This window comes from Cnephaeus nilssonii, assembly GCF_951640355.1.
Source record: "Cnephaeus nilssonii genome assembly, chromosome: 14".
NCBI classification, from domain to species: Eukaryota; Metazoa; Chordata; class Mammalia; order Chiroptera; family Vespertilionidae; genus Cnephaeus; species Cnephaeus nilssonii.
Window position 1 is genome coordinate 72,526,776 of NC_137085.1, and position 13,777 is coordinate 72,540,552.

General features: G+C 47.3%; 1 pseudogene across 1 annotated transcript; it reads right to left on the reverse strand.

Moving 5' to 3' along the window:
- Positions 1 to 6,715: 6,715 nt before the first annotated feature.
- On the reverse strand, positions 6,716 to 7,120 carry LOC307110524 (small ribosomal subunit protein eS25-like; annotated as a pseudogene). The gene has a single exon. The product of its transcript is annotated as a small ribosomal subunit protein eS25-like (transcript).
- Positions 7,121 to 13,777: the final 6,657 nt, after the last annotated feature.

Genomic DNA, 13,777 nt, shown 5'->3' on the forward strand with positions numbered 1-13,777 from the left:
CCTAGCACCAGAGTTCTTTTATCAATTTCTCTAGATTTGTACTTTTATAACAAAAACGAGAGGCCTGGTGCACAGATTAGTGCACTGGTGGGGTCCCTCGGCCTGGCCTGTGGGGATCGGGCAGAAACTGGCTCTCCAACATCCCCCGAGGGGTCCCGGATTGTGAGAGGGCAGTTCATGGGTGATGTACCCCGGAATCGGGTTCCCTCCTCTCTGGTTCTGGGCACGTCACCAGAGAACCGCCGCTGCCAAGTGACCACAGCTCGGCAGCTCCTGCATTGAGCGTCTGCCCCCTGGTGGTCAGTGCATGTCATAGCTACTGGCCGGTAGGCCGGTAGGCCAGTCAGTGGGTTGGCCGGTCGGCTGGTTGGCTGGTTGCTAAGGCTTTTATATATATAGATACTTCCTTATTGAAAAGGAAACACTGCAGAAATATATAAAGAAAACGTCCTCACCACCAGCCCATCTCCCAACCCACTCCCTAGACATAACTGCCATGACAGCTGGTGGGAGTCTGTAACTGGTAACAGGCCCGGGAGGGTCTGCATAGGGAGGGCCAGGCACTTTCCCTATGGATGGACAGACCTGGATCTGAGTCCCCCCTAGTGTTGTGCTAGTTGTATAGAACCTCAGTTTCCCCACTTGTAAATCTGCTCATAGAGTGGTTTGAGGATTAAAGTGGTAAGATGTGCCTGGCACACAATAGGTGCTCAATACTTGTTAGCTGTCGTTACCCTTCCAGTTTTTTTATGTATATACTAGAGGCCCGGTGCACGAAATTCATGCACAGAGGGGGGTTGTCCCTCAGCCCAGCCTGTACCCTCTCCAATCTGGGACCCCTCAAGGGATGTCTGACTGCCCGTTTAGGCCCGATCCCCTGGGGATCGGGCCTAAACGGGCAGTCAGACATCCCTCTCACAATTCAGGACTGCTGGCTCCCAACTGCTTGCCTGCCTGCCTTCCTGATTGCCCCTAACTGCTTCTGCCTGCCAACCTGATCACCCCCTAACCATTCCCCTGCCAGCCTGTTTGCCCCCAACTTCCCTCCTCTGCCGGCCTGGTCACCCCTAACTGCCCTCTCCTGCAGGGTTGATCACCTCCAACTGCCCTCCCTTGCAGGCCTGGTCCTTCTCAACTGCCCTCCCTTGCAGGCCGGGTGCCTCCCAACTGCCCTCTCCTGCTGGCCATCTTGTGGTGGCCATCTTGTGTCCACATGGGGGCAGGATCTTTGACCACATGGGGGCAGCTATATTGTGTGTTGCAGTGATGATCAATCTGCATATTACTCTTTTATTAGATAGGATAGAGGCCTGGTACAGGGGTGGGGGCCAGCTGGTTTGCCCTGAAGGGTGTCCTGGATCAGGTGGGGGTTCCCTTGGGGCGTGGGGCGGCCTGAGCGAGGGGCCTGTGGTGGATTGCAGGCCGGCCATGCCCCCTGGCAACCCAGGTGGAGGCCCTGGTATCTGGAATTTATTTTCCTTCTACAATTGAAACTTTGTAGCCTGGAGTGGAGCCAAGCCTGGGGCTCCCTCCGCGTCGGCAGCCATTTGTGTTGGGGTTATAATTGAAACTTTGTTGCCTTAAGCAGGTGGGCCCGGCCAGGGTGTGCGGAAAGCTTTGCTTCCCCTGTTGCCGGCGGCAACCCTGGCCTGCTCTCTCAAGCTCCATTCTGCCACCATTTGTTTGAATTTGTTTACCTTCTATAATTGAAACTTTGTAGCTTGAGTGGAGGCTTAGGCCTGGCAAGGGCAGGCAGAAAGCTTGGCTTCCTCTGTTACCTAGGAAACCTTGCTCTCTGTGGCTGTAGCCATCTTGGTTTGGGTTAATTTGCATGCTCGCTCTGATTGGATGGTGGACGTGGCTTGTGGGTGTGTCGGAGGTATGGTCAATTTGCATATTTGTCTATTAGGTAGGATAGCTATTATTTATGTATATAAAATTTAATTTTACAAATGAGAATATGCACATTGCTCTGCAATTTGATTGTTTTCCTTTGAGAGTTATTTCCATCGGAATGTGTGTAGCTACAAGTAATGGAAAACTCAGAGATTTAAATATGTGGGGGTTATTTTCCTCCTATTTTCTCACGTGCACTCAGAGGTGGCTGCTGGCCTTCCTTCAGCCGTTCAGGTTCCATTAGGGACCTCTGTCTCTTCTCTGTGATCCTTGGTGCTGGCTTTTGCCCCAGGTTTGTCACTTCAGGGGCACGAAATGGCCACCACAGCTCTGAACATGGAGCCCGTCGGGAGGGGAGAAAGGGCAGCTCCAGCTACACCAGTTCCCTTTTATTGGAAAAGAGAATTTCCCCAGAACACACCCTCGCCCCCACCCCAGTAGACTCCCACTTACCCAGGATTGCCTGGGTGCGTGTCCCATGGCGATCCCTTGCTGCAAGGGTTGCGTCAACATCACGTGCCTCTGCCCACCATGGGCCAGAGCCGCGCTGCAGCCAGCTTCCTCCTCTGTGGGCCTGGACTGTGCAAGGGCTTCCCTCTGTCCCGCTCTGGAAGAGGGACCGCTCTGTCAGAACATGTTCATGTTGACATCACCAGGACCTAAACCAGAAAACGCTCTCTCCCTGCAGCTTCTGGAAATGGTGAGGACTGTAGAATGGAATGTTCTGTGGTCCCGATGAGTCCTGTTACCACTAACAAATAACTAACGTTTGTCCTATGATTCTTCAGACATAATCATAGAACGAGCTGGCTCATACCAGTGAATGGCTGCCAGGGGAAGAGAGAGGCCGGGCTCACAGTGTCCAGGTTTCCTTTGAACTCTCACCTTGTCATCTGACGAAGGATTTCCCACATGATTGGTGCAAAGCAGTCACGCAGGGTGGACGTCACATCTTCCTTATGGAAATGAAGATGTAGGTTCACACAAAAACCCATCCACACATATTTATAGCAGTTCTATTTATAATTGTCAGAAACTGCAAGCACACAAATGCTCTCCGAGGGTGAATGGAAAACCTATAGTAGATGGAGACAATGGAATAGTATTCAGCAACAAAAGGGAACAAGTTGTTGTTACATGCAGCACTGATTAAACCACAAAGGCAGTGTGCTGGTGAAAGAAGCCAGTCTCAAAAGACTCTCTGCTCTATGATTCCATTTGTGCCATATTCTTAACCAGACAAAATCACAGGGTTAGAGAACAAGTCTGTGGCTGCCAGGGGCTGAGAGGGAGAGGAAGAGGCAGAAAACAGGAGTGTTTTGCCTGATGGGACTGTCTATACCCTGATGGGGGTGGTGACAACTTGAATCTCTGTGTTACAATTCCTGCAGCTGTACATTTTTTAAAAAATCACTTTACTGCAAAACAAAATACAAGTGGATCATGGACAGTGTGCAAACTGCACTGGTCCGTGAGCAGGTAGGTAGGAAAGTTGAGAGTATTTATAGCCCTTTTCAAATGTTATGCTTGTTCTGTTCATATTTATTAAAATGTAATTTAAATTCAACAATAAAATGTAATTTAATTTTAAATGAAATTGCCACCTAACACTAAACAATCAGAGCCTATATTTTATAACCATTTTTAAATTTCACTATTTCCAGTAATTTGTTTCCATTTTAACTATTTTTTAAGTGTGTAATTCATTGGCATTAAGTTCACTCGCATTATTTTGCAACCACCATTCATCTCCAGAACTTTTTCATCTTCTCAGTAAAACTCTGTGCCCAGTAAACAGTAATTCCCACTCAGTCCCCAGGCCCTGGTGATCCCCATGCTACGTTCTGTCTCTATGAATTCAACTATTCTAGGTACTTCATATAAGTGGAATCACGCACTATTTGTCCTTTTGTGACTGCCTTATTCACTCAGCATAATGTCCGTCCATATTGTAGCATTTGTCTGAGTTTCCCTCCTTTTTAATTAAGTCTGAGCACTAGTCCATCGTCTGGATACACCACGTTTTGTTCATCCATCCATTTGCCAGTGGACACTTGCTTTGCTCCTACCTTTTGGCTGTTGTGAATAATGCTGCCATGAATGTGGGTATCTCTTTGAGTCCCTGCTTTCAGTTTTTTAGGATGCGTACCCAGAAGTAGAATTGCTAGCTCATAGGTTAATTCTATATGGGAAACTACCATAACTCTTTCCACACGGCGATACCATTTTACATTCCCACCAGCGGTGCACAAGGGTTCCAGTACCTCCACATCCTTGCCATCTATTGCTCTTTTTGGTTGTGTGGTTGTGTGTGTGTGTGTGTGGTTTTGTGTGTTTTTTTTTTTTTAATTTTATAATAGCCATTCTGATGAGTTCAGTGAAATATCTAATTTGTGGCTTTGGCTGGCATTTCCCTAATAATCGGTGATGTTGAACATCTTTTCATGTGTTTATTGACCTTTCCAGTAACTCTTTTTATTATGCTTTATAAAGTCTTTTTCACATGAGATTGGAAGTGAAACAAACCAACCCCTGCTTTAAAATATGGGAGAAGCAGGGGTGCCCGGCAGCTGTGGATGTGCAGAGTGAGGGAAAGACCGGGTTCGCAGAGGTCGGGGTCGGGAGGGAGAGGTATTGGTGAGTGTCCTTTATCAGCCTCAACTACTTTCCCATAAAAGGACCCGCGGGAGGCTCTGCTGTCTCCGGCTACCACCTAGCCCGGCTGACAGCTGAGTGCAGCAATCACAGTCCCTGCAGCTGCGCTTCAGTGTTAGACGTCCGAGTTACCCAAGGATCTAAAATTGCAGCCGATGACCTTTCAGCAAATGCCAAAGTTCTCTCGGGGCACACAGGGCAGAAACCACAGAGCAGCTGCGGCGGAAAGCCCGGAAGGGAGCGGCGCTCCCAGCTCACATTTCTCCCCGTTCCAGGGCTGCTCTGGCTGCGAGGAGCTGTCTGCAGCCTCCCTCAACTCAGTGCTCAGTGGATGAGCTCGAGCTCGCAGGCCTGCCTCTATGTCCTGAGGACAAGCAGGCCCTCCCGACAGAGGAGGCAATCTGGCACGTGGGCCATCTTTGTTAGCAATTCTGCTCATAGGCTTTGGTACACTCTCTCATGCTTTTTAAGAAAAGTTTTCAATCAGAAAAGGTTTTATTGTAAGAAACAATGCCATCTGGTAAAAAATGCAAAAAAAGTTACATAATTATATCAAAATTTTAAAAAAATCTGCACATTGGCCCCATTGGACTACAGACTTACTACCTACTCGAGGGGTGACACTGCCGTTTTACTCTGCTGCCCAAGGGGAATCTGGTTCCTGGCAGATTGCACCCACTTTTTCTCAGGCACCAATGAAATCCGCTTGATGCTTAAGCATCGACTTTGTAGGATAACAGGAAAGAAAGCTAGTTACACCAAGTCCAGTTTTCAATGGGTAAACATTATATAAGAAAGTGCTGCAACCATTCTTCAAATGCAAAACAAAGTTAAAGTGGGACTGGCATATGTTAAGCCTGTGTCTTAATTTTGTAGTACCCATTGTGTCTTCTACTTATATTCTCATCATACTCTGCTTTTTTCTTTTTTAAAGACAAATTTTAAAATAGCATTTTAGGTTTACAACAAAATTGAAAGGAGGTATAGAGACTTCCCATTTTTTCTGCACCCACACATGCATATCCCCCCACTATCAACATCACCCACCAGAATGAATAGATTTACCAAGGATGAACCTACATTAAAACATTATCTGCCCCAGCCGGTTTGGCTCATTGGATAGAGGGGCGGACTGTGGACGGAAGGGTCCCCGGTTCAATTCTGGTCAGAAACTTGCTGGAGCTGACTGGCAGACCCTGAGAGATGGATGAATTATTACTCTGACACATGTTTCTATGAAAGAGAGGGCTAAGGGGCTGCTTGGCTGTAGAGACCAAACAGCCTCGTTCATCTGCCTCCTTAGGCTTTTATTGTGACAACAGCTTGGACTAAAATTGACTGTTTGATACTATCAGCAGGGTAAGCATCCTTGAGAAGACACATGTGTCTGTAGTGTCTTTTAAGCAAGGACGTTTTGAAGTCTAACTATAAAGATTTCAGTAAAACACCCGGGGGCTCAGACTTGGTTGGAAAAGTCAAGGCAGGAGCTGCTGCCTTTGGCAAGCTCCTCCCAGGAGACCCCCGACCTTTCAGAGAACCCTCCTTACAGACTTTCCAACCAAGTCCCATGCTTACCCACAGAGACTTATTATTTTATTGATCTTTTTAAAGAACCAGCTTTGGTTTTATTGATTTTCTTTGTTGATTTTTTTGTTTTCAGTTTCATTGATTTCAGCTCTAATTCTTATTATTTCTCATCCTATGCTTACTTTGGTCTTAATTTGCTCTCTTTTTTTCCTAGTTTCTTACAATGGTTAACCTCAATGGTTAATTTTTTTCTAATATATACATTCTATGCTATAAATTTCCCTTTAAGCACTGTTTTCACTGCATCCCACAAAGTTTGACACGTTGTGTTTTTATTTTTTAATTAGCTCAAAATATTTTTAAATTATTCTTGAGATTCTTCTTTCATCCACATGTTATTTAGAAGTATGTTGTTGACTCTCCATGTATTTTGGTGTGTTCCAGTTAGTTTTCTGTTATTCGTTTCTAATTTATTTCCATTGTGGTCTGAGTGCAGATATTGTATGATTTCTAATCTCATAAATTTGTTAAGGTATGTTTTATGGTTACAAATGAGGTATATCTGGGTGTGTGTCTGCTGTTGTTGAATGAAGTAGTCCACCGATGCTGCTTATATCTTTTTTCATTTAATAAAGTTTTATTTTTCAAAATGTACAGCTGGTGGTATCTGTTGCTCATGCATCTTCCCAGCAGCTGGGGCCTCGCATCTTGGGTGTTTCTGGTGTAAATTACTTGAGCTCCATGCTTTGGAACTAGCTTAATAGATCCTTTACTAAGGAGCTCCTGAAGGGCTGCCCTGGCCAAGGAGCCTTGGATCTCCAGTCTCTGAGACAATAGCTGGGTTATAAGCTGACGGTAGGGAACTTCCTTACAGAGTTTGTCATAGGTCGCTTTGTCAGACAAGACTAGGTTATTGAGCTTGTCTGAAATTTGCCTTCGCATGACTTCTTCTTTTTGGGCTTGCCCCACAATTTGTTTACTGGGTCTTTGTCTTTCTTGGCTATCTTTCTGGCACCTTCTTCTTGTTGTCCTTGGGTGGCATAGTGAACTCAAAGAGCAGCTGCTACCACTGCAACATCAATCAGATGTCGGACCAACGAAAGCCCAGTTTTATCTTATTGATTGACTAGTGGCCCGGTGCATGAAATTTGTGCACGGAGGGGCAGGGGGAGAACCTCAGCCAAGCCTGAACCCTCTCCAATTGGGAACCCCTTGGGGGATGTCCGACTGCTGGTTTAGGCCCAATCCCACTCACAATCTGGGACTGCTGGCTCCTAACCGCTCACCTGCCTGCCTGCCTGATCACCCCTAACTGCCTCTGCCTGCCTGTCTGATCACCCCTAACTGCCCTCCCCTGCTGGCCAATTTGGTTCTGATTGGTCAGTTTCTATACCAGTCACTGTCAAAAGCTTCACCTCCTAGGCAGCCACTGGCTCCTCACACTTCACTCAGATTTGGTTCTGATTGGTCAGTTTCTATGCCAGTCAGCATCTCTGGGCCTATCAACGGGGCCTGATCAGAAAGGCGGAGCTGATCAGCAGCCCCGGTGGAGGCCTGGAAAGAAATGGAGGCCTGGCTGCTGGCCAGACTGGGAGAGAAAGAGAGAAGCGAGTGCTGATCAAAAGCTGCCACAGAGGCAACAGATCAGTCCCTGCTTCTCTCTTCAGGCCTCTCTCTGGCCCTGATTCACAGCCCCCTCAGCAGTCAGTGCTGGGGCACCGAGCCTGCAGCGGAAGCAGTCAGCGTTGGGTTGCAGGACTGACTTCTGATTGGTCAAACCTCGGTGGTTACTGGTCATTACAACCCAGGGTTTTTATATATTAGGATGGTATTAAGTTCAACTATGTCCTCACTGATTTCCGGCCTGCTGTATCTGTCCATTTCTCCAACTATTACAATGGTTTCATCTATTTCTTCTTGCAATTCCATCAGTTTGGACTAAAGTAGTTTGACTCTCTGTTGTTAAGAGCATACATGTTAAGGATTTTTATATCTTCGTGGAGATACAGTCATAGGCAGACATAACCAAATACAGTTTGCTATTATTACTTTGAACAAACTGTTATACACTAGCACAGTGATTCTCAACCTTTTTAATGCCGCAACCCTTTAATACAGTTCCTCAGGTTGTGGTGACCCCCCAACCATAAAATTATTTTCGTTGCTACTTCATAACTGTAATTTTGCTACTGTTAATGAATCATAATGTAAATATCTGTGTTTTCCAATGGTCTTAGGCGACCCTGCTAGCGGTTCTCAACCTGTGGGTCATAACTGCTGAGGGGGCTGCGAATCAGGGCCAGAGAGAGGCCTGAAGAGAGAAGCAGGGACTGATCTGTTGCCTCTGTGGCAACTTTTGATCAGCACTCGCTTCTCTCTTTCTCTCCCACGGGTTGAGAACCGCTAGCAGGGTCACCTAAGACCATTGGAAAACACAGATATTTACATTACGATTCATTAACAGTAGCAAAATTACAGTTATGAAGTAGCAACGAAAATAATTTTATGGTTGGGGGGTCACCACAACCTGAGGAACTGTATTAAAGGGTCGTGACATTAAAAAGGTTGAGAACCACTGCGCTAGCAGCTCTTAAGAGTAAGAAAAGTAAAAGTTTTTATTTTACCTTCAGTGTTTTCCCTTTTTCTATGTAGATCCAAGTTTCTGGTCTATATTATTTTTCTTCTCTCTAAATAACCTCTTTTAACATTTCTTGAAAGGTCGGTCTAATTTTTTTGGTCTGAGAATGTCTTTATTTCTTCTTCACTCTTTTCCTATGTTTATTCCCTCTGGCTTCTTTCAGGATTATTTAATTTATCTTTGTGGAGGTTTATGTTCATTTGTTTTTGTAGTTTGAAGATGTAGGGTTTTTTTGCATTTGTTTTGCTTGGTGTTCCCTGAGCTTCCTGGATTTGTAGTGTGGTATCTGACATTAATTGGAGGGATATTCTCAGTCATTATTGATTCAAATATTTTTTTGTTCCTTTGTCTCTTTTTTTTCTGGTATTCCCATTTCACATATGGTATATCTTTTGTAGTTGTCCTACAGTCCTTGGATATTCTGGCTTTGTTTTCTCAGTTTTTGTTTTAAAATTTCAGGGATTCTATTGATATATTCCCTGGCCCAGAGCCATGTCCACCCCATCAAAGGCATTCTTCATTTCTGTAACAGTAGTTTTTAATCTCCAGTATTTCTTTTCTTTCTCTCTCTCTCCCTTTTCTTTCTTTCCTTCCTTCCCTTCCTTCCTTCCTTCCTTCCTTCCTTCCTTCCTTCCTTCCTTCCTTCCTTCCTTCCTTCCTCTTTTACTTTTTTTAGGATATCCATCTCTCTGCTTACATTGTCCATCTGTTCTTGAATGTTGTCTAAATTATCCATTAGAGCCCTTAGCATATTAATCATGATTGTTTTAAATTCCTGGTTTGATAATTCCAACGTCCCTGCCTTGTCTTGCTCTGGTGCTTGCTCTGCCACTTCACAATGTGTGTCTTGCCTTTGGTAGGCCTTGCAACTCTGTTGATAGGTGTGCTGATGTACTGGGTAAAAGGAACTACTGTAAATGGCTTTTTGTAATGTGATGGTGAGAGGGAGGGAAGTGTTCTACAGTCCTGTGATTAGGTCTCAGTCTTTTAGTGAGCTTATGCCTCTGGACTGTGAACTTCACAGTGTTTCTCAGTTTGCCCACCCCTCCTTAGGTGAGTGGGCTGGAATTAGGCATTTCCCCTCCCCAGGTCCATTAGGCTCTGGTAAGACCAGGGGAGGCACTGGCTAACTCGTTTTCCCTGAGGGCTGGCCTTGTGAAGAGCAGTGTTCAGCTGTTTTTCAAACGGTCCCTTTTCCCTTCCACCCTGCCAGAAGCCCCAGGGCATTTTCCTCGGATATTTTCTATGGCAATAGGGCCAGGCTTCAGAGGCAAACCTCACCACGGTGTGCCTCCCCCCACCATGACTGGAATGTTTAACTCACAGACCCGCCCACACTGAGCCTACAGCAACTTGTCAATTACAGTTCGGTTCTCTTAACGCGCAGGTCCCCCTGGTGGTTTCCCCTTGCGAGTCTCTCCTCTGGAAACCCAGGATCCCTGTGTTCACCTCTTGGTCTCTAATCTCAGGGGCAGCGGTTTGCCCTGTGTCCTCCCGTAGCATCGGGATCCGAGAGGAATTGTTGTTCTTCAGTCTGTCAGGCGTTTTGTTTGTTAGGATGGAGTGTCATCATGGCGGTACTGTTGGATAAACCTAGTCGGGAATAACAGGAAAGGAGCAGAGGGAAGGCCAGATGACACAGGCGCGCCATTTGCGCAGCTTTGCCAGGAAGCTGCAGTGGAACACTCTCCAGAAAGCCACCGGGTGTCCCAGCGGGACTGGGCAGGGAGAATAGACACATTCTCATGCAGTGAGGACTGGATGACATGGGAAGGTACTTTCCTGTCAGTCACACCTGGGAACAGGTCATTGGCCAGAGCAGGCGTGGCCCCTGCAAGTGCGGGAAGATTTGAGATACTCACTCCCCTGAACGGAGGAGTTCACGCTCTTGGTTCTCCGACACGCTTGGCACTTGTGTTTTGGGGGCTCCTGGGACTCTTGTTGCAGGGGGTGTGCTCTCTTGGCTCCCCTGCATTTGCCCACAGGACTCACAGCTGCGTGGACTTCACACACAACGGGCTGTAACTGGTGTGGGGCCGTGCCAGACCCAATGCCACCAGGGAAAGAAAAATGTGGATACCGGCTTTGCTTCTAGCTCGACTGAATCCCCAGTTGTACATCTTCTAGGACCGGATTAAGGGAAGCAGGGCTTTGGAAACCCAAGGATGTAATTGCACAAAAATAAAGCTTTCTACCACATCTCATCTTCCCATGGGGGCCTCTGGAATGCTTATTCCAGCAGTACCCCAGGAACCCCACTCCCACTAGCAATGGAGAAAGACCATCCACTCATTCCACTGAAAACAATGGCACTGATGTGGGGGCGTATCATTTCCATCCGGCTCCCAGACCGATACATCTCCCTCGGTGCTTGGAGAACCAGAAGGTATAAGAACTGACAAATTGGTTAAAAACCAAAAGGTGCTTTGTGAGTCAGAGGACTTTTCTGCAAGACCGGTCTCAGTGGGAGGGGGAAGGTACTGGCGTTGGGTCCTGTCAGCGCATAAAAGCAGGTCCAATGCTTAAGATCAAACTAAGTTTCCTGTTGGAAATCCGTGGAATTGATGAGGTGTATTTAAAGGAAAAGGAGCAGGACCCTGGCCAGTGTTGCTTGTGGTTAGAGCATCAGCCTGCGTACTGAAGGGTCATGGGTTCGATTCCTGGTCAAGGGCATGTACCTGGGTTTCAGCTTTAACCCCAGGCCCTGGTCTAGTGTGTGTGTGTGAGGCAACCAATCAATGTGTCTCTCTCACATTGATGTTTTTTTCAGCTTTGATCCCAGGCCCCAGTCTGATGTGTGTGGGAGGCAACCAATTGATGTGTCTTTTTGACATTGATGTTTCTCTTTCTCTCTTCCTCCTCCTCCCTCTCTCAAAAAAATATCAATGGAAAAAATATTCTTGGGTGAGGATTAACAACAAAAAAAGAAGCAGGATTTACACAAAATACTTTTTCAAGTTCACAAGTAAAAATACATCTATACGTACAAAGAGGTAATATGCTAATTTGTCCATTACGGTGTCCCAGTCACAACCAGTCTGTGGGCGGGGACGGGGGCGGGGACTTCCACCCCCAGCGCTAACATCACGCTGCCTGTGTGCGTCCTCGCCCAGTGCTGAGGTGAAGCTGCCTGCCTGCATCCCCGGCTAGGGACGTGACACTGCCTGTGTGCGTCCCCGTTCAGCACTGACGTGACGCTGCGGGGGCGGGGGGGGGGACCTCAGGTCACGCCCCCTGCCCCAGCTCCGGGCTGGAAGACCTGAGGCTGCGCCCCCTGCCCAGAGGGGCTTTACCGGGGTGGGGCCGACTGGGTCTGGGTCTCACCCAATGGGGGTGGGGCCAGCCGGGTCTGGGTCTCCTGCGTTTTCAAAGTGCGTGTGGGTGGTGGGCGGGGACTTGACTCTAGGTCCCGCCGCATGCCCCAGACTCTGACAGGAGGGAGATTTTATATACATTTTACTAATTTTCTTTCATCTCTGACACTTCTATTATAGAGAAAGGGCAAATAGCTATATTAAAATACTAGAGGCCCGGTGCACAAAATTCATGCACGGGGGGGGGGGTGTCCCTCAGCCCAGCCTGCACCCTCTCCAATCTGGGACATCCCTCTCACAATCCAGGACTGCTGGCTCCCAAATGCTCACCTGCGTGCCTTCCTGATTGCCCCTAACCGCTTCTACCTGCCAGCCTGATCACCCCCTAACCACTCCCCTGCCAGCCTGATTGATGCCTAACTGCTCCCCTGCCAGCCTCTTTGCCCCTAACTGCCATCCCCTGCAGGCTTGGTCACCCCTAACTGCCCTCCCCTGCTGGCCTGGTCCCCCCCAACTGCTCTCCACTGAAGGCCTGGGTCCCCCCCATCTGCCCTTCCCTGCATGCCCGGTCACCCCCAACTTCCCTCCTCTGCTGGCCTGGTCCCTCCCAACTGCCCTCCCCTGCTGGCCATCTTGTGTCCACATGGGGGCAGAATCTTTGACCCCATGGGGGCAGCAATCTTGTGTGTTGGAGTGATGGTCAATCTGCATATTACTCTTTTATTAGATAGGATAGAGGCCTGGTGCATGGGTGGGAGCCAGCTGATTTGCCCTGAAGGGTATCCCGGATCAGGGTGGGTGTTCCCTTGGGGCGTGGGATGGCCTGAGCGAGGGGCCTGTGGTGGTTTGTAGGCCTGCCACGCCCCCTGGCAACCCAAGTGGAGGCCCTGTTATTTGGACTTTATTTACCTTCTACAATTGAAACGTTGTAGCCTTGAGCGGAGCCAAGCCTCCTGCTCGCTCCGTGGCTGGCAGCCATTTCTGTTGGGGTTTGTGTATATTCTATAATTGAAACTTTGTAGCCTTAAGCGGAGGCCTGGGCCGTCAGGGTGTGCAGAAAGCTTTGCTTCTTCCATTGCCGGGGGCAACCCTAGCCTCCCACTCTTCCAGCTCTGTGGCTGCTGCCATTTCTGTTTGGATTTGTTTACCTTCTAAAATTGAAACTTTGTAGCCTTGAGTGGAGGCTTAGGCCAGCAAGGGCAGGCGGAAAGCTTGGCTTCCTCCATTGCCTGGGAAACCCAAGCCTCCCTCCTGCTCTCTGTGGCTGTATCCATCTTGGTTGGGTTTATTTGCATACTCGCTCTGATTGGCTGGTGGGCGTGGCTGGTGGGCGTGACTGGTGGGTGTAGCGGAGTGATGGTTAATTTGCATATTGCTCTTTTATTAGGTAGGATTTCTTCTAATTAATTCCCTAATTAATTCCCTTTTAATGTGCACAAATTTCGTGCACCAGGCCACTAGTAATTTTTATAAAATCAAGAGCTTAACTTTGTAAAGTTGCTGTACACCTGAAACAAATACAAAAAAAAATATTAAATGTAAACTGTAATTGAAACATTTTTAAAAATAAGAGAAACTAGAACTCAACAAAACCCACCAATGATTCTTAAAACCTGGTATAATTTGCCATGATCTTGGCAATTCTAGTCCAGAAAGAACCAGGGTAGGCTAAGGGAGTAAATATTTATACAGAGTCTAGTAAGAAATTCACTTGCTTGCAACAATATTATTATTTCCATAAATTTTG